Below are 22,260 nucleotides of genomic sequence, written 5' to 3'. Positions count from 1 at the left end.
GTGGAAACTTTGAAAACTTATATAATTCAGAATGACTGTAACCTGTCAATGTTCGAACTTAGAAATTACATATCGATTCTTCAACTTTACATGCAGAGTGCTAAGTAATTATGTTACACTTTCAAATTTACTTTTTATTATAGTATAAACTAAAAGATGCGGTTATTCTACTATTCACTATCATATGAAATATATATTTTTTTTCTAATTTTAATATTTAGTTTATTAGAGATTGAGTTTCATAATTTATTATAATTTATTTTATATATGGTTAGCACGGTCTCATAATCCGTGTCACAGGTTTGACAGGTTGACTTGAATTTTTTTTGTCTTTTAATTATTGATTTTTTTAAAAAATATTTATCCTTTAACATTGGGTTGATTAAGAATTACATTTCATGATTTATTTTAGTTTGGTGGGTTAACTCAGTTGGCTATAGTTTTTTTTTTCTTTTTGAATTGATGTTTTAAAAAAACAAAAATCCATCTTTCAACCTTGAATTGATTAGGAATTAAACTTTATCATTTATTTTGATTTGCTTTTTATATATAAGGTTATCTCGATCTCATGACTTGGATTATAGGTTTGACAGATTAACCCAGTTGACTTGAGTTTTTCTTGTTTTTTTTAATGGACATTTATTTTTCAATTTCATCCTTTAGAATTGAGTTGATTATGAATCAGGCTTCATGATTTATTTTTGTTTGTTTTCTATGAGATTTATCTCCGTCTTATGACTCGGGTCACGTGTTTGGCGAGTTAACCCGTGTAGACTTATATCATTTTATTGTGTAATGTTTTTAGATTGAAACTTTTTCAATTTCAACCTTCAACAATGAGTTTATTGAAAATTAAGCTTCATAATTTATTTTGATTTATTTCTATGGGGTTATCACAGTCTCGTGATATTGGTTGTGGATTTGACAGGTTAACCCATGTTGACTCAAGTCAATTTTTGTTTATTTTCTATGAGATTATCTCAATCTCATGACCTGGGTCATGAGTTTGGTAAATTAACCCAGGTTAATTTTTTTTGTTATTTTTTTATTTTTTTTTCAACTTCATCCTTCAATATTAGGTTGATTGAAAATTGAGTTTTATGATTTGTTTTGATTTGTTTTATATGAGTTTATCATGGTCTCATGATCCAGGTCATAAATTTGACAGGTTAAATCAAGTTGGCCTGTATCAATCTAATAAGTTTTCATTTCAATATTATTATTTTTTAAAAAAAATATTGTCTTGAATTTTTGTAAATCAAACTAAGTTTTTACTGGTCATCCAGGTTGTTTTTTGACTCATTAAATTGATCAGCTCATATCAGGTCAAACTCCACATATTTTAAAAATTTATTTACTAGAAAAATGCTAACAATGTGCGGATGTTTCTTTTGTATATTAAAAAAAATTGATTTTACCCATGGTATTATTTATATATAGGATAGTGTATTGGACACCACCAAAGACAAAAACTCCAAGCTCATGAGATAAATGCCGATGCTTCCTTTGACGTTAACAGCTATGTCGTTTGATGGGAGGGAGATCATCAACAAATCAAATTGGAGCTTAAATTGAGGTCCTGAATGAAGCTCATGTTAACGTATTTTTTTTTTCACTTTTGTGAATTTGCTATGAGCTCTAAGGATGTGAATTTCATTTCTTAACTTTCTAGGTTCAAATTTTGAGGTTAGAAGAAGTTTATGAAATTTATTTGAATATACCAGACAAATGTAGGGGTTTTGTTTTACCTATAATTATTATACTTGGGAGTGTTTGGTAAGATGAATAAATTATAGGGGTGATCATTTTCGGTTCGGTTCAGTTTTTATCAATAAAAGTAACCAAACCGATTTAAAAAAAAAAAAACCGAAACCGAACCGAAACCGGGTCAAACCGACCGGTTTCGGTTGGGTTCGGTTTTTTAGGGCAAAAACCGGTTTGGCTCGGTTTTTCCGGTTTGACTCGGTTTTGGCTCGTTTTTTTCCTGTTTGGCTCGGTTTTGACTTGGTTTTTTTCCGGTTTTTTTTCGGTTTCGGTTCGGTTCGATTTGGTTTTTTTAGTTTTTTTCTTATAAAACCGAAACCGAACCGAACCGGCCGGTTTTTTCAAAAATTTTATCGGTTTAATCGGTTTTTTTTGTTTTTTTGCTCACCCCTAATAAATTATACAAAAATCTAAAATAGTGCAGACATTAACTGTTCATACACTCACATTATGCTATTTTATCCTTAGTTGACATACTCACAAAGCTTGGGCTTGGAGGTAGGAAAATTAATTTTATAAGATTTATTAGTCATTATAATAATAAAAAAGGATTAATCGGTATTTTTATATCTTTCATCCATATTGTAATTACTTAATCACTCTTAAAGGAAAAAAACATTTTTCTTAGGTCAATGGACTTTTTAGGTTTTTCAAATTTTTTGTCAAGTGCAATTACCGAAATGCCCATAAAAAATAATATTTCTTAGCTTTGAATACAATGACCTTTAGTTATTTAGTTATGTTTTTTTTTATTTTCATGTGGAGTTAGTGGTGATTAAATCTTTTAATATATATAAAATTATATTTAAATTAAAAAGTGGTTGGCATATACCTAGCACGCATTAGAAAGTGAGCACTGCTCATGCCATTTGGTTGGTGCGTGTGGCACCAAAGCAACTCTGAACATCACCGTTCGAGATGGTGTTTGATGCGCCTCACCACCCCATCACTGTCATGAGGCGTGTGCTATCAGATGATCGGCGGCTGAGCTCTGACAACATGTTTATTCTTCCCTCCTGCTTTCCTCTCCCTCCCTCCTAGAAATACATGATGTCCATTGCAAGAAAACAAAGAAGTCTAGTTATTTGTTTGTTGATTCAAATTAGATCCTCATTCTTTTTAATATAATGTATTTGGTCTTGAGTCCTTTATTAAGTTTTTTTTTCAATTTCATCCCTATATATTTGATTTTTATATTAGATTTGGTACTCATTCTTTTAATTGCAATGTATTTGGTCTTAAATCCTTTATTGAATTTTTTTTCAATTTCATCTCTTGACATTTGATTTTTATATCAAATTTAGTCATCATTATTTTTTTTTTTAGTTTTTCTTATCCTTTTCTTAATTGAAATTGTTTTCAATTTCACCTTTAATTATTTTTTATGTCAATTTTTTTTAATTTGTTTTCTTCAAATTTATATGTAATTCTTTTGGTTGGTTGAGAATTTTACTTTTTTATTTTTTTCGAGTTTGCCTTTTATGTCATGATCCGACCACATGATTTGTGTTACAAGTTTTGAAGGTTAGACTATATTGTCTTCGGTCATTTTTTTTTAATTTCATCCATCATCACTGAGTTTGTTGAAAATTGATATTCTTTGTTTTTTTTTTTACATTTTCTTTCTGTAGAGTTATTCCGATATCATGTCTTGGGTCATGGATGCAACAGGTTCACCAGGTTTGACTTGGACATTTATTTTATTTTATTAAAATTTTCCCCTTCAATATTAGGTTGGTTTAAGAATTGAGTTTTGTGATTTTATTCAATTTACTTTCTATACAGTTATCTCGGTCCCGTAACTAGATTATAGATTTGATTTGATTTTTGCTATAGCTAGATGATAAAAGATTATCATGTTCGGTTCTTTTAGAGGATATATTTTTAGAATTCACCTATGTGATAGCTTAGAGATAATCGGGTCAATTTCTATTTTTCTTTTTATAATTTTTTATTTATTAAGAATTGAGATTCATATTTTTTTCATCTTTCTTTCTATGCAATCATCCCATTCTAATTTGATGTTTTTACTTTCTTAATTAATAAGATCATTAAGACATTTTAGGAATATTGTGAGGTTATATTTTCATAATATTAACAAGCATTTATCTTTTGTATTAAATCATTTTTTTTTTTGCTTTATTTGTTATCAATATCTTATTTTCTAATCATATTATTAAATTAACCAAGTTTATTAAATTCATTTGAGTCAATGACTAGAATCTTATATATATATATATATATATATATTTTAGAATATATATTTTTAAACATAGGTAGACCGTGACATAACACAGGCCACCTATCTAGTATTGACTAGACCGGATAATTTTTTTTTGATATATATATATATATATATATATATATATATATATATATTTTAGAATATATATTTTTTAAAATAGGTGGACCGTGACATAGCACAGGCTTGAAAGTGTATCTTTGGACAATACAAAAATCAATTTGTCATGTCAAGGTGGTTCTAGAAGAGAACTTTTTTTGTCCCATTACAAGGAGTAGAATAAGCTTGTCAAATTCTCGGCATAAAGATTATGATTTATAAAATAATTATACTGCCTTTCATATAAAATATAACATGGTAGAACATTGGTTATCTTTTCTTTGTTTCTCTCTCTGTTGTAGGGTGAAAAAATAGCTTAAATTGAAGTCCGAAGCTCATATAATTTAATTGCAGTAATTACTGGCTTTTGTATCACAAATATTTTCATTTTAGAAAAAACTACAAATCAATTCTCAAACTAAGCCAATCCTCGCTGTTGTGCGGGAATGTAAGGACTATATTAGAGGAGCTTTTAATACCCAAGAGATGAACAGTTTGATTGTCATGTTAGTGAAAACATTATGGCTGCCCCCACATGAGCAAACATTATGGAAATTGAAATATTTTGAGGCCTCATATTGGTTATTGAAACAAATGTTTTTGTATGCAAGAAAGCAAACCATTCAGAGGGGTCAGCTATTTAAAAAAATAGTATTGGTATTAAATTACTTTTTATTGATAAAAAATTATCTTTTAATAAATAGTTGGTGAATTATGTGTTCAAATGGACATTCATTTTGAAAAGGAAGTTGAAAAAAATCAACTGAATTGAAAAATAAAATAAAATGAAAGAGTATACCTATTCATCAATTTACATATAAGTTGAGTTGATGGTGAAAATCAAATCGTAAATATTTATTCTCTCATAATGTTTTTACTGATGAAGTGTACACAAAGCCCAGAATTCAAGATAGGACTTGGCTTGGACTTTGAGAGTAGACCCAAACCTTGGTTGGGTCTAAGCTGGTCCAGAAAATATAAGTTGATTTTAGACCTATTCCATTAACAACAATTTTGGATAGGAATGTCTTTATTTTTATTTAAAAAAAAAATTAGTTTATTTTCAAGTCCCTAAATTTATATTGAAATTTAAATTCTAATTTACAAGCTTTTTTAAAATGTACATATTGATATCTATAATATATTTTTTAAGCTTGACTTGAGGGCCAATCTAAGACAAGTCCTTGTTCACGAGTTGGGTAGATTGACTCGAGTTAATCTGGTCAATTTAATTTTTTTTATATATAGAAAAATAATATCATTTTAAAAAAAATTACAAAAAAATCAACAAGTTTTAACTAAATTTTTCTCGGGGTTGACCAGGTCATAGATCAACTCATGTTTATGTCCAAGTCATATATAATTAATTTTTTTATTATTTTTATTGAAACTTGGTTGATTTAAATTTCAAATTACAATTCAATCTGCTGGATTGTAACAGATTTTAAAACAGTGCTATGTAGCAGATGGAGTATGCTTTTTTACTAAGAATTATGTGTGAGTAGAATAAAGTTTTAAAATTTGAACAATTTTATAAATTTTGAAAACCGGAGAAAGGAAGTCCAAAACCTTCCCCTATTTTAAGTGCGAGTCCTGTGTTTGAAATGTGCGTATGTATCGAGTGAGTCTTGAAATTAAATTTTGTATAATCCGATTTAATTAGCAGTGAAGAATTGGTCATCCTTGTTTGATTATTGGGTTTAAGTCCATCCATTAGTTTATTTGTGGCTTACAGTGCTCAAAAGTATATAATAAGTGTTGGTTTGAGATTGGGGTGCATTGTTTTTTTTTTAAATAATTTTTTACTTAAAAATATATTATAATTATTTTTTTTCAGATTTTATTTTGTTCTTGATATTACATTTAAAACTATCAAAAAATATTAAAAAATTAATTTAATATTTTTTCAAACAAAAAATATTTTTAAAAAACACCAAAAAAACAAAAGTCTTCCATAACACCTTTAAGTTTATAAATTTTGAGTTTCGCATAGATTTAATAGAAATCTTAGTGAACAGGTAACTCTAATGTTTTATTATACAACTCAACAATATAAATATTTTTAGACCGGCTCTCAAATTAAATTTTATTAGGATGTACACTATACATGATAATATATATATATATATTAAATAAATTGAACAAAATAAAAAAATCAAAACTAATCTTAAAATAAAAATTTAGAAGAAATTATTATTTTTAAACACAATAGGATATTTTATCGATATTTATTAATTTTATAATATTGTTATGATATATTGCTAAATGTTATATTTAATATTTAAATATAAATTAATTAATTTGTTCAAGTGATAATGAATAAATTTAATATAGATTTTATGATATTAACACTAAAAAGCATATAAAAGATAACAAGACAATTGCTATTTTAATAAAGACAGTCGAGCCGTGTTTATCCATTTATTCATATGTTGACCTAATTATTCAATAACTGAAGTAGCTTCTTGAATCCATCTCCAAACTAGTACGGAATTCATGCTTACAACAGGTAAGCTCTTGTTTGTGATCAAGAGGATGGTTAAATTTTATTTTTTTTTAAATATATTTTTTATATTTTATTTAAAAATTCAGTTTTTAAAAAAATATTGTAATACATTTTAAAAAAAATCAAAAAACAAAAATCACCTGACACACAAGGAATTTTTTAGTGTTTTAAATAATTTTAATGTGTTGATATTAAAAATTATTTTTAAAAAGTAAAATAAAAATATTATTTTAATATATTTTAAAATAAAAATATTTTAAAAATAACTGATATTAAATATACAATAATCAAACACTATCAACATTGTTGATTGATTAAATCAGTGACAAAACCGTAAAAAAAAAAAAAAAAAAAACGACCGTGAAAAAACGCGCCAAAGAAGAGCACGAGAAAAACGAGGAGCGTGATATAACTGTGCGGTAAAAGAGGACAGTTTGCCTGCCAATATGAACGAGGGCGTGGTCCTAAAAGAAAACAGAACACCAGCTGGAGGACGTGCGTGCAACCTATCGAAGGGAATAATGTGATAGACGGTACAGATCTGTTTGTTATTCATGATGTAATGCATTGTGGATTGATTGGGTCCCATTAGAAAGCATGGTAGAAGCATGAAAGTAGCGGTTATGATTTGTTAAAATCTGGATGAGACGTTTGTTTTCGGGTAAGTGTAGATGATGTCAGTTTACTATGCAATGCGTGGCAGAGGATAAACGGGGGAAGGCACTCCCGGTAGTGGCGGTATGGGACTGTAAAAATTAATTAATCTCACCCCATCACAGTCACTCCTTTTTTTTTTTTTTCTATTAATGTGATATTTTTTAATTAATTTTATAAATTTTAAAATTAATAATTATATAAGTTTTTAATAATTTTAAAATTTATGGGACTTGAATTGGGAATCTTTACAGAACAAACCCAAAATCTAACTAGTTAAGTTATACCCATCAGAGTTCATCACAATCACTTTTATAATATAGTTATGGGTGTTTAAAATAGCTTCTTGTGTTTTTTAAAATTATTTTTTTAAAAAAATAACATAAAACTAAATAATGATTTTTTATGTATTTATATCAAAAATAAAAAAAATTATTTTAATATATTTTTAAATATAAAAATAATTTTAAAAGATATCTTGTACCGCAATCCTAAACAATCCTATAAAACCTAAATCAAGGTTGGCATTGGATCAATTCCAAGAAACAGATAAAAAGGTTCAACTCAAGTTAATTCATAATATTTTTTAAATAATAAAAAAATATCATTTTAATTAGTTTTTTTATAAATAAAGTAAAAAAAATAACAGCTGAGTAGTGATTAGGTTAGACTCAAGTTTACCGAGTTATAGCTCAACCTTAATTTTAACCACATAAACAGAGTTTTTTTTCTTTATCTTTTTTCTTCCGGCTTGACTAATCTATGTCTTGGATCAACAGCATGCATTCTGATTTTATAACTGTGTTTTATAATAATAGTGCGAGTTTTTTAGTCAAATTACAAATTTACATTTTTGAACAAAAATATTTTTTAAAGTATAATTCTTGTTGTGTCCCGTATGTATCTAAGTGAAAAAAACATTTTCTCTTGCCAAGCTGATTGGGTAAAATGCCTTGATATTGAGAAAAATCCGAGTTGAATCAAGCTAAATTAATACATACAATTATCTAGTTTATTAAACTCGAAAAAAAATTTAAACTACGATATGTTGAAAGGACATTCGTGAAGAAAAAAATAACTTGATTTTGTCATGTTTTCTTTATCCCTCGTTTTTAAGGGGATAAACAAATTGACTAGCTAAAGATTAATATTATCGGGGCATAGATAAAAATCATCTTCACAATTAGTGTATGTTTATTGTTATAGCCCTTCTGACTAAACACGAGTAATTTTATGGCTTTTATAAAGTAATCAATATATTTTATTAATTATTTTATTGATCTGTTTTGAAGAAATAAAGAGATACAACCAGAAATAAAAAATACTAGATAGAAATATTTTTTTTTCTTTTTATGTCTTTCTTTTCAAAATAGATTCTAAAAAATAACTAAAAGAATCATAAATTTTTTCGAGTAAACACCGTGGACTACAACAATGATCCAGGTGAATTTTTTTGTCATTCAAAACTGTACATCTTGGTACTTTAATTTTTTTTTAAATATGATAATTTTACATTGCAGTAATACGGGTTTGGGCTTGGCAAATTATTTTGTCTACCTATAAACGCAAATGTCAAGGAAATATTTTTTATGGTCAGCTTGAAAAATTAAATTTAAATTGTGTAAATTTGCTATCACATGGTCAGATGCACCACTGTCGAGTAACCATGTTGGAGTGGTGGATGGGGTGTTGGTTACAAAGTTAACACGTGGCAGCCAAGGGGAGGTTGAATTTTGTGCTGTTGAAGGCTCAATAGTAGAGGACTGAATCGGTATCAGCTGAAAGGAGAGACATCATTTGGCTGTGTGGCCTTGAATGCCACAGATTTGGCAAAAACCTTGATATTGTCTCGATGGAGGTCGGGTATGACGATAGTGAGGGTGAGTGTCTGAGATGAAGGGAGGCCTGGAAGTGGTGTTAGTGGGAGAACGCCAATATTAAGGATTTGCAGGGGAGGAATAAGGGGGGGCGATAATTGGTGTTTGGTCGGGGTCCATGCCATGCATGAGTTGTCTTTTGCGTAGGATTGGCTGTAATGGGGAGGGGTGTTGAATTGGATGCTTCAAAAGAAATAAGCTTTTCATGAAGTTCATCAAAGAAAATGGGTGTGTCACGAGCTTTTACTGCATGAACAATTTCTTTGTAGTCATCATCTAGGCCATCCAGAATTTTGTCATTGAGATCTTCTGGATCCAGTGGCGCACCTAATATAACCAGTTCATCAGCATGGGCTTTAACAGAGTCGAGATATTCAATTATGGCCCGAGTTCCTTTGGTTGGGTTTTTGAGATGGTTTTTGACTTGTTTGATGTGACCACGTGAAGGTTTAACATACGTGTTGGCAAGTATGGTCCATGCTTCTTGAGCAGTCCATGCACAAGCAATAAAAGGAATAATGGTAGGAGAGAGAGAGCCAATTAAAGCATTAAGCAGTAGTTTATCCTGACGAATCCAAAGTTTGTGTGAACCCCGGGAAAAAAAAATAAAAATGAAGAAATTCATGCATATAGTTAAATAAAAACAGGAATTCAGAAATTTTTGAATATAAATTTCCAGGCGAAATAATTCGAGACATTATAATAAACCCGGTATTGTTGAGGGTTGGATTTAATTGAAGAGAATAATACACTTAAAGAAAATGAGGCCTAAATGCAAATAAATGAAATTATAGAGTATAAATACCCTCTCCTCACCAAAAATCTGTAAGAACCATAAGGAAAGAAAATAGAGAGTTTTGTATCCATTCTTGCAAAATCAAGAGAGAAACACTAAAATTTCAAGAACCCATCCAAGATTAAGGATTTATAGATGGGATAAACACTTGTGTGCAAGGGATTAACAAGAAAATTGAACAAGACGAAAAGAAAGGAGGGAGTTGAAAATCTTCAACTGGTTGAAGATCAAAATCTTAATTCGTATCGGGTAAGATATTCTAAACATGATCTTAAAAATTTATTTCAAAGTCGATAATGAATTGATGCTTTGATATTGAATTATAGGTTATGGTTCTTAGATATGAATTAGGGAAAAAAATATTTGTTGTTAAAATTAAGTTAATTCATCTGTGGTATGTAGTTTATGAAAGTATCGTGTGAAGGGAAGGGGGTGATGAATCTGGACACACTCATCTCCTGACTTTCAGTGACATTTCGAGTAGGAGGATGAGGGAATTAGGATCGTGTTCCTCATAGAAATTATAGATTTGAATGTTAGCTAACCAATCAAACTAGTCTTGCTCAATTTGGAGATGTAGAACTCCAGTTATGGGTTACCAACCGAGACTGAGTCGTCACTAATTATGTAGGGCAGTAGGACTGATTAGTTTATGAGCAATTTTGACTATCTTTGAGGCAGAACTGGGTTCTCCTTCCTTCAAAGAACTTGTAGCCTCGTGTCTTAACTTTATAACGAAATCAATCTCACTTAAAATAGAGTTTTAGAACTCTAGATATAGTTAAAAATCTGATGAGTGTTCAGACAATAACAGTTCAATGTCTAGATAGTAAGAGTTGGACAGTAAGAGTTTAAATGTCTAAACAGTAATAGTTGGAGAGTAACAGTTCAATGTCTAAATGGTAACGGTTGGACAGTAACAGTTCAAATGTCTAGACAGTTTAATGTCTAGATAGTAACAGTTGGACAATAATAGTTCAATGTCTAGACAGTAACGGTTGGATAGTAACGGTTGGATAGTAACAGTTGGACAGTAACAGTTTAATGTCTAGACAGTAATAGTTGGATAGTAACAATTGGAAATTGGATAGTAACAGTTCAAAGTTAGACAGTAACAATAGACTTTCACGTGAATACTATATGTAAGAATATAAAATAATTGAGTCATACGAACACTTGCACATTAAGATACTAACTCTGAAAATATACATGATATATGTATGTATGTTATTATGAGGAAATGGACATGCATAGAAAGTAACATATGAGTAATGGATGAATATGGATTCTCTATAATATCGGCTTGAAGGAATCATAACCAAAAACTTCCTTGTGATTCAAGAGGAGTAACCAGGATTGGATTTTCTGTTAGGGGAGGTCGTGAGACAGGCGGAGCAGGTGCATGATTTTCCCTCATATTTGCACTTATATAATTTAAAATTCTTCTGGTGAATGCAATTATAATAAATATCGTGTTCAATGTAAATAAAGTCTAGTGTATTTACAAGATTACCTTCGGCTAATGGCATCCGTGATAGGATCGCCGGGATATGCTAATGGCATCCGTGATAGGATCACCAGGAAATGAATTACAAGGTTAGACTTTGCTAGGTCACCCGGTTCATGCAAGTAAATAAGAGTATTCAAATTAAGAATATGCAAATGAGTGTTAATTGGGTTTAAAAGGTTTACAAGCAAAATATAAGTTGTCTGTTAGAATTCTTATGGATCCGATAGAAAATGAATACTTCATTCATATACATTACATGAGCATATATATATTTCTTTTATCAACATAATGGTATGTTTATTTATGTAACAGGTCCATCAAATACCCAGGGAGATCATTAGTTTAGGACTATACTTTGTCAAGCTTATGTAAATATTTAACTTAAATAAAAGGGAATTAACATGTTTATGTAGTATGCTTTTGTGTAAACCTTGATGTACTCGTAAAAGTTCAGCTTAGCATGTAGTATTTTAGTTATCTTGTAATTAACCATTTTCAAACGTTTAAGAATACTTATTATGTTGTAAATGCTTTCTTTGTATGTTAATATTCCCTTTTCTTTTAAATTTTATGATATGATATGTGGTCTATGTTCATATTAAACTTACTCGTATATATGTGTGTGTGTGTGTGTTGAATTATGATGTTGATACAATGTCCGGAATTAAGAACCTTGTGATGATGAGTTGATTGAGTAAATTGATAGAAGTCGATAACTTGGGATGTCTAAAATACAAATAAAACTCTGTACAGTCGGACTGTTACAGTTTGTGAGATGGATTTGTGATTGTGATGTTCTCTGCAGTAATAGTGTATGGAGGGCAGGGTGTTGATCCATCGATATATCCAATGAGGTCATATCCAATGAATAAAGTTTCAAATTGAAGCTTCTAGGAGATGTAGTTTGTGGATGTGAGTTTGAGAGGTGTTTGTGCGGTGGTATTTATTGTAATGAGAGGAACCTCATGGTGTTGAAGGCTGGCGGGAGAGATAGTATCTGATGAGTTGATTTGGGTGGTCATGTTATGTTTTGAACAAGGAGGTCGAAGGTGGTTTATGGAAGAAGAAAGAAACTAATAAATGAGAGAATTTGGCAACTCTAATACCATGATAGATGGAAGCTTTCTATAATGTGGCTCTCTGTTTTCATTAATCAAAAAAGCTGTACATATAGGGTGAAGAGAAACTAATTAACACCTAGATACAAGGAAGAATACGAGGAAGGCTCCTAGTCTTAAGGAAGACTCCAAGACTCAATCTGTTGCTGAATACAAGAAAGTTTAAAGATGAATTATTGATCTTTATTCTGATATTAAAAACTTAATGGGTTTCACACATTAGAAATCATTTATACAAAATTAAACTATGATGATTAATAAAGTAAAACTTTATTGTAAATAAGTTTTAGAAATTGAGAAGTAAAGTATAATTAATATAAGAGATTAAAATTCTAGACTTAGAAAAATCAAGTAAGGATTTAATTGTATAAATTTCTAAAATTATCATGAAATAATAAATGTAATATTTTTTGGGAGATAAAGTGATATTTTACCATTAATAGGGTTATCAAGTTTTTCATATAAATAGAATACTAGGCCTCATAATTTTTTATATAATTATATGAAGTGAGAAAATATCTAAAAACACATAAAAAAAAAATAGCACTAAAATAATAACAATCCCTCTCTTTCAAACCTCTATGGTGAATAACAGTTTTTTTAAAATATTTTTCATATTTTTAAGCTTCGTAAAAATTGTAAGCACGCATAATCTTTATATTGTTAGGAATAAACACCTCATATATGTCTATATGTCACTATGTGAGTCTCTCTCTCTATGTATATATACCTCATAATCTTTATATTGTTAAGAATAAACACAAAAACTGATTTATTAATATGTGTAATGGAAATAGAATTAAAATGAAGCGCCTTTCGGCTTCATAAAAATTGCAACTCTCAAAATTATTCCAATATATATAAAAGGAAGAAAAACTTGCAGCTAATAAGACAGACAGACAAAAAAAAAAAAACCTTGGTGGATCACGACATAGTTTTAATGAAAAGGTCAGTTGAAATACATAGTTTTCCTTAAAAGAAAAGGGAACTTGAAATACAAAGTCCTTATGTTTAAAGGAGGAGAAAAAAATAAAAGGTTATGTTTATTTTTTTAAAAGATGATGAAATACTTATTTTAATTAGGCACTTTCCTTCATTATTTTCTTGAGATCTTTAAGTCATAATTAATAGCAATTTTAATTAATTTTACTAATTAGCAGGGAATAAATTTTGGTGGATCATGACTTCCTAGGAGGAAAATACTTAAATTAAATAACATGCAAAAATTACCAGCCCTAGTAATTTAATAACCAGCGTGCTGTTTTACTGAGATGAATCAAACAATAAAAACAAAAAAAATATATAGTTTACCTGAACTTTTCTGTCAGCAAAAAAATTTCCTTCAAATGTATAGTTACTGGTTTGCTTAAGCAATCAGAAAAAAAAAAAGAAATCTGAGACGGAAGAATAGTTTAGAAAAAAAATAACCAACGTGGAAGAATCAAGCAATAAACAAACAAAAAATATATAGTTTACCTGCAAAAATAAGATTTTCCAAGTGTCTGGTTACAAGTTAGCTTAATCAATTAGAAAAAAACAGGGAGCTAAGAGAGAAGAATGGTTAAGAAAAGAATGGTAGCGGAGAGGGTGTAGAAAAGATTGAATGTTAAGAGGAGATTCTGCAGCTGCTTCGTTGGCTTAAGCAGACAGAAAAGGATATAACAGCACAGAGAGAATTGTGATTCAAGAAAACAAATCAATAGTGTTAACGTGCTGAAACAGAGTACTAACCAATAGCCGACCTCAATAACGTCCAAACTTGGAAACTGCGAATCAATTCATGTAGCAATTTAAAAAAAAGGGTGCTAATTAATTATGTTCCACTTGCAAATTTACCTCAGGAAAGTTCGACTAATGTTTTGAGATTTCCTGTCCGACTTGTAGAAAACATCGACTCTGCTGCTAGAAGATCACGGATGCAATCAGGCCTAAACAACTACCATAACATTGACTTTTGTTTTGCTCATTGATGAGAGGATTTCTTATGATTAATTCATTAATGACCATTATGAACCGTCCTTAAATATGAGCCCAAAGACTTAATTACAAGTTCTTTGTAAAATATATGACTCTAATATTACTTGTTTTTTTTTTAAATTGATGTTTTATTAGATCTCATTTCTAACTTTTTTTAGTATATTAAGAAGCTATGATATAATATTCTTGTATTGCAAGAGAATTATGCAATGTGATTGTCGTTTTGTGTAAATCTTTGCACATCGTATTCAATTTTATCTTCGGTTGTTTTTTACGGTATTCTCAATAATTTGCTTGTCCCTCGACAACTCCGGAGTTGATTTCTCTGTATCTTTGAGATGAGAAGTCATTCTATTTAGTTTTATCATATATGATATTATATTTTTTTTATTGATTTTTTTTGTTTGACTTAATACTAATGAAGTATATTAATTATGTATAGAGCGAATGTAATTTTAAATTGTTAAAAAATAAATAGATCCATAACTTGTATTTAATAAAAATAATTATATTTATCAACTTGTTTTGGTTAAGCAAATATATATAATAATAATAATAATTTATAATTTATAATTTGATAATTTGATAATATTTATATAATCACAATACGCAATACATGTATTAACACAATATTTTGAAAAAAGAAGAAGAAAGAATACCTTGATATTTAAACCAAGCCCAGATGCCAACAAGCATGAAAACAGAGAAGAAAAGATGGGAGACTCAAGACACAAGATTTCTTAAACATCATGGGAACCCAGAATATGGGATATCTTAGGGGTTCTGGGGATAAGTATGCAGCTTCATAACCAAGCTATATATTTTATACATAGTACATAGGCTCAAAGCCATTACAGCCACTAAAGAAACCCGAAGATGATATTCATCGAAGCCATCATGACCATAAATGACCATAAATTTGTGAGCACAACTAAAATGGAAGACAGCCCTGCATGTGCATGCCCAGTTTGCTCAAGAAACTTTGTACAAGAAAAAAACAAGCTAAAAGGCCGTAAGTTTTCATGTTTTATGGTAGTCTTCGACTTCACATAAAACCATACATCAAAACGCATTTCCCTCCTCCTCCCCAACCTCTAGCACTAATGGCTAAAGCCATGCATAGTTCATCATAATATCTTCCATGGCCAAGACACAATGGATCCGTTGGCTGGGATGAATCTCCTCGAGGTTCCTCAGCTTGATTAATTGATGGCCTCTCATGAAAGCTACCTACCAGAAGTTCAATCTCTTCATCAGTGATGCTACTCAACCAATGTCCAGACGCTCCAAAGGAAAGAACATCTTCTTGTTGTGCCATCACTTCACTGTTCTGTTCTTGCGCAGAAGCTGAAATTGCATTAGTGGCCTCGTCATTGCTTGAGCCTGCCACAGTTTTAAGTTTTTTTTTCTTTTCTGAAGGACCATCAATTGCTGCAAGGGCTGCATCTTGGACATCTTTAGGCTCTTGTCCCCTAAATTTAAAAACAAAAAACAACGAATTCAAGGTTGAGGGTCAATCTAGTACGAATTCCATAAGGCATGGATTATAAAAACTGAGAAAGATCAATTTATTTATTTCTGGAAGCCGTTGATGATCCTGAACTCCAAAGTTTCTACAACTTGTGTATTACTTAAAAGATTCAAACAACAGGTACATGTGAAAAGCAGAAACACCAACAAAATGAAGATTAGTCGAAAATTACTTACTTCCTAATAAAGGGAATGAAGTGGGTGTTGATGCCTGCTTTCTCAAACTCTGCCCTTACATCTGGACCGTCAATAGCATTTGAAGAGGCAATTAGCATGACGAAACTAAAGCAAGAGAGAGCATTTCTGATCACACAATTAACATAAAAGAAACATTTTGGAGTTTATGTTACTATTTTCATGGTCAAAAAACAAGTTCCACTGTAAAGAGGTAGAAATTATTTCACCTTCTACACTGGTTGGCTGGTCCAGATTATGTTACTATTTCCATGATGTTTATTTATAAAAGGGTCCTGCAGGTCAAGGGAACAAAACAACAAACATTCTATCAAGGAGGATTCTACAGATCATGAAACAGCACACAATTAGCCTACAATCATGCTAATTATCCTGTCATTCATTCGTAATTATTCTGTCATTCATTTGTAATTACACCAGATACAATGCTCATTAACCACAGCTGTAATGGTAGCATAGATTCAGCATAAACGCTTGAACATTCCTTATATAGACTCTCTGTCATTGTAAATATAAGGAACCGTTCTCATCTATTCAAATCAGCTTTTGAAGCATTGTCTGTAATCTTTCTCTTTATGGTATCAGAGCCTCAAATCTCTAACGAGACAACAATCCAAGCACCTACAATGTCTGCCTCTCCAAATCAGACCCCAACTTTCTCTCTTCAACCCCAACCCTCTTCCGCAACAGACAAGCCACTCATTGCTCTCAATATCACTGCACAAATCAATGAAAAGTTAACCCCCTCTACTTTTCTCCAATGGCGTGCTCAGTTTGAAGCACTTCTCATAGGGTATGATCTGCTCACTTATGTTGAAGGCACGTTCTCATGTCCTTCCTCCTCTGGTTCCATTGTTGATGAGTTGCACAAGAACCACTGGATCAGACAAGATAAACTCATCTTGAGTGCTATTCTCGCCTCCACTTCCTCCTCAATAACACCCCTCATTGCCATGGCTCCAACATCTCATGGAGCTTGGAAAAAACTCAAAACTCTATATGCTAGCAGATCCAGAACTCGTGCTATGCAGTTGAAGGAGGAGCTCACTTTAATTCAACGTGGCCATCGATCAATCACAGACTATCTCCATGCTGTTAAGAAATTGGCTGATGAAATTGCCATCATTGATCATCCAATTTCGGATGATGACCTAACTCTGTATGTGCTAAATGGATTAGGTCCGGATTTTCGAGAGATTGCAGGACCTATCCGTGCCCGGGAGTCCTCTCTCAACTTTGAAGAACTTCATGATCTTTTAGTAGGTCATGAGGCGTATTTAAGACGCCTGGAAACTGCAACACAGACCATGGTTGCATCTGCCAATTACACAAAGACAAAGCAATATGTGCAAGGAGGATATAATCCGGGCTCCTCACGGCACAACAGGCCACAATCTCAACGTGGACCTCACACTTTCAGTCCAGGACGAAATCCCAATGGGGCTCACCGTGACAGACGCAGCTCCAATTACAACACTGGCAGGCCCACTAATTTTAATCGGCGTTATCAGCCCAAATGCCAACTTTGTGATCAATTTGGCCACACTGCCAAGTTCTGCTCCCACTCAAATTCCTCAAATCTTTCTGCAAATTGTGCCACATCATCCACAGGCAAAGACAAAAATTGGCTTCTTGATTCCGCAGCCTCTCACAATATCACAGGAGATCTCTCTAATCTTTCCATTCATTCTGAATATGATGGAACTGATGAAGTCCTTCTTGGTGATGGTTCAGGTTTGGTAGTCTCACACGTTGGTTCTTTGGCTTTACACTCCCCCAACCGGACTTTCCTTTTACGTGACACCCTTTGTGTTCCAAATCTTTGCAAAAATTTAATCTCTGTTCATCATCTTACAAAACAAAATAATGTGTTTGTTGAATTTCACCCCTTTCATTTTCTTGTGAAGGACACAATCACGGGGGCGACACTGCTAAGAGGAGCATGTAACGATGGCATCTATACCTTCCCCACATCAATGGTTCCTATCTCCTCCAAAAAGGTTGCAAATGTTCATGTACGAACATCACTTGATGGATGGCACAAGCGCCTTGGGCATCCTTCTAATAAAATTGTTCATAATCTTATCAACAGTTTTTCCCTTCCCATTACATCCAAACAAAAGTTGCCCTCATTATGTCATTCCTGCTCCATTAATAAAGCACATCAACAACCATTTCATGTCACAAGTCTTAAAAACCATGCACCACTTGATATTATTTACACTGATGTGTGAGGTCCTGCTAGTTATACTGGTCTTGATGGATCCAAATATTATCTTATTTTTGTGGATCATTATACTAAATATACATGGTTTTATCCAATGGTCACAAAATCAGGTGTCTCTACCATTTTCCCACTTTTTAAAAAGGTTGTGGAAAATCGTTTTCAAAAAACTATCAAAACACTGTATTCTGATAATGGTGGAGAATTCATTGTTTTAAAATCATATCTCTCAACTCATGGCATATCACACTATACCACTGCTCCCCACACACCTCAACAAAATGGTGTCTCTGAACGTCGCCACCGTCATCTAGTTGAAACAGGTCTTACTCTTCTTCATGATGCACATCTTGATTTCTCGTATTGGCCGTATGCCTTTCAAACTGCGTCTTATCTCATAAATCGGCAACCCACACCCCTTCTCCATGGCAAATCACCACTAGAAGTTCTTTTTGGTCAATCTCCAAATTATTTGAAACTAAAAAAATTTGGGTGTATTTGCTACCCGCTTACCCGGCCCTATAATTCAAATAAAATCAGCCCAAATCCCAAACCTGCATTTTTCTTGGCTACTCTTTAACACAAAATGCATACAAATGTTTTGAACCTAAAACAAAAAATTTTTTTACTTCACGACACGTGCTATTTGATGAACATCAATATTTCTTCCCTCCGTCCACTCCTGTGCCGTCTTCTTCACCTCCCACATCCTCAGAATCTCACACATGGCTTCCTCTCCCTCATGTTCCCTCGGTGCCTGTTCCTCCACCTTCAAACCAGAACTGCCAGCACCAGGAAGGTCCTCCTGCCATCGTTACATTCTCTTCAGGTAATCTCGACCCCTCTTCCTCTTCCCCTGAGCTTCACCCTGCTAATATGCCTAGCTGCTCCTCATCACCTTCTGCTCCCACTCCTAGTTTGCCTCCAGCCTCCTCTCACTCTTCTCATCCTCTCCTTCCTGCAGCACTTGAACCTTTCCACCGCACCCATCACATGACCACCAGATCCATGAACCAAATCTTCAAGCCTAAGCAACTCAACACCGTATCCAAATATCCCCTCCCTCAAACCATTGAGCCAACTAGTGTGAGTCAAGCCTTGTCTCAGCCTCACTGGCGTCTTGCCATGTCTCATGAACTTACTGCTCTCATGAAACACGGCACCCGGGACTTGGTTCCACCTCCTTCAGATTGTCAGCCAGTGGGTTGTAAGTGGGTATTCCGCACCAAACGCAAAGCCGATGGATCAGTGGATCGTTTCAAAGCCCGATTAGTCGCCAAAGGTTATCATCAACGTCCTGGTGTTGATTACAACGAGACTTTCAGTCCCGTGGTTAAACCAGCCACCATTAGGACTGTTATTTCTATTGCTGTCATGCATGGATGGGAACTGAGGCAAATGGACGTTAACAATGCCTTTTTAAATGGTGCACTAACTGAAACTGTGTTTATGCAGCAGCCCCCTGGTTTCAAGAATTTGTCCAAGCCTCATTATGTTTGCAGATTAAATAAAGCACTCTATGGCCTCAAACAAGCCCCGAGGGCTTGGTATACTGCTCTTAAATCTGCCATTCTTCAGCTGGGATTTCAGAACTCCAAGGCAGACTCCTCTCTTTTCATTTACAAGAACAGCTCCACTATCTGCTATCTCTTGGTATATGTGGATGACCTTGTCATTACAGGGAATGCTCCATCATTTGTGCACTTTGTTATTCAACAACTTGGTGCCCTGTTCTCCCTCAAAGACATGGGTACCCTTCATTATTTCCTAGGCATTGAAGTTATTCCCACTCCATTCGGCTTACTTCTGTCTCAACATCAGTATGTGCGTGCTCTTCTAGCAACTACCAGTATGAGTGGTGCGAAAAATGTCTCCACTCCTCTGTCATCCACTCAATCTCTTCAACTGGATGATGGCACCGCTGCTGTGGATAGTTCCCATTTTCGCCGCATCATTGGCAGCCTCCAGTATCTTACGTTGACGCGTCCTGATATCTCGTTTGCTGTTAATAAACTATCTTAGTTTATGCACAGGCCTACAATAACACACTGGACTGCTGCTAAAAGACTCATTCGCTACTTAAAACACACCATCTGTCATGGTCTTCAACTCCGCAAAACTGGCAGCACAGCTCTACGGACGTATTCTGATGTTGACTGGGCTGGCAACGTTGATGATCGCACGTCTACATCTGCCTATATCAGTTTCCTAGGTTCTAATCCTATTTCATGGAGTTCCAAGAAGCAACGGGCAGTTGCACGATCCTCCACCGAGGCTGAATATCGGGCTCTTGCCACTACGGCCTCTGAAACTGTGTGGCTGTCCACTCTTCTAACAGAACTAGACGTTCCTGCCCCACACTGTCCCCAATTACTATGTGACAATCTCGGTGCAACCTATCTCAGTTTCAATCCTGTTAATCACTCGCGCATGAAACACATTCAGATCGATCTTCATTTTGTCCGTGACTTGGTACAGAAGGGCAGTCTTCAGGTCCACCATGTTCACACTCAAGACCAGTTAGTTGATCTCTTAACAAAGCCATTGTCCAGGCAGCGTACTGAGTTATTACGAACCAAGATTGGTCTTGCTGATGGAAGCTCAATCTTGCGGGGGCGTATCAAGGAGGATTCTACAGATCATGAAACATCACACAATTAGCCTACAATCATGCTAATTATCCTGTCATTCATTCGTAATTATTCTGTCATTCATTTGTAATTACACCAGATACAATGCTCATTAACCACAGCTGTAATGGTAGCATAGATTCAGCATAAACGCTTGAACATTCCTTATATAGACTCTCTATCATTGTAAATATAAGGAACCGTTCTCATCTATTCAAATCAGCTTTTGAAGCATTGTCTGTAATCTTTCTCTTTACATTCTGCAGGTCAAGGGAACTATCTTCCATATTAACCAGCTGAGCTGAAACAAAAATAATACCAAAACTACTCACAGGTCTGCCAGAAGGAATCCTTTCAAATCCATCATAACCATCGATCTCGAAAGAATGTCAAGCAATCAAGCTCTTTGCAGCAAGATATTGATCAACGATCGATATTTGATGGAACGGAATCCAAAAGAGACAATACGCTTTCTTGCAAATCTTTATTAAATAAGCGGCTTGTAATCCTTCACCGGCTGTCAAATTATCTACAAAAAAAAACATAAAATTATTAAAAGGCGCAAACTTTATAGCTAATTAAATTCTCATTTAAAATATAGTCTTTAAAAAGACAAGAGTTATCCAATCCCACATAAACATTGTTGACCCCAAATTAAAATTTTTAATTGGAAAAAAAAGAGAAATTTTAGATAATATTTAATTAGTGTCTCAAAAGGTAAAGAAGGAAGTTTTAGGCAACTTGTGGGTCAAATTTAATATAAACACACAGCAATCATTAATAAGTGGATGTGGTTGAGGCTAATAATTCAATTAAGATTGGGAGAGAAAGAGAGGAATTACCTGTAATTCAATATTATATTATATTGTAAGACAATATAATTTAGATTGAAGAAATAATTTTTTTCTATTTATTTGAAATTATTGAAATTTTTATTAAAAAAATGTTTTAATTGCCTTTGTTTTAAAACAAAAAACTTTCTATTAATAAAAGAATTGTTTCAGTAAAAAAAATCATGTATTAGAAAAAAATAATTGGTTCAACTTAAAAATTTAAATCATATCCCCCAATATCTCATTACGTGTAATTAAATTAAAGGCAGATTCAGAGACTGAGATAGAGATTAGAGAGAGGAATT

At 32.7% G+C, this 22,260-nt stretch overlaps 1 protein-coding gene across 4 annotated transcripts in view; it reads right to left on the bottom strand.

The window, feature by feature from the left end:
* Positions 1-15,279: 15,279 nt before the first annotated feature.
* The window catches only part of LOC7484084 (probable disease resistance protein At4g27220), a 33,637-nt gene continuing 26,656 nt past the window's right edge, over positions 15,280-22,260 (bottom strand). For 3 of the 4 annotated variants that reach the window (XM_052449581.1, XM_052449580.1, XM_052449582.1), the window contains 4 exons: positions 21,442-21,651; positions 16,478-16,543; positions 16,251-16,311; positions 15,280-16,015 (listed from right to left, as the gene is read on the bottom strand). The gene's annotated coding sequence lies outside the window, so the exon portion shown is untranslated. Of the gene's footprint in view, positions 16,016-16,250; positions 16,377-16,477; positions 16,544-21,441; positions 21,652-22,260 lie in introns of all 4 variants that reach the window. The other variant, XM_052449579.1, reaches the window with a different exon arrangement.

The sequence above is a fragment of the Populus trichocarpa genome, chromosome 19 (genome assembly GCF_000002775.5).
Source record: "Populus trichocarpa isolate Nisqually-1 chromosome 19, P.trichocarpa_v4.1, whole genome shotgun sequence".
In the NCBI taxonomy this organism is placed as follows: Eukaryota; Viridiplantae; Streptophyta; class Magnoliopsida; order Malpighiales; family Salicaceae; genus Populus; species Populus trichocarpa.
This window is presented reverse-complemented; position numbering and strand designations above follow the sequence as displayed.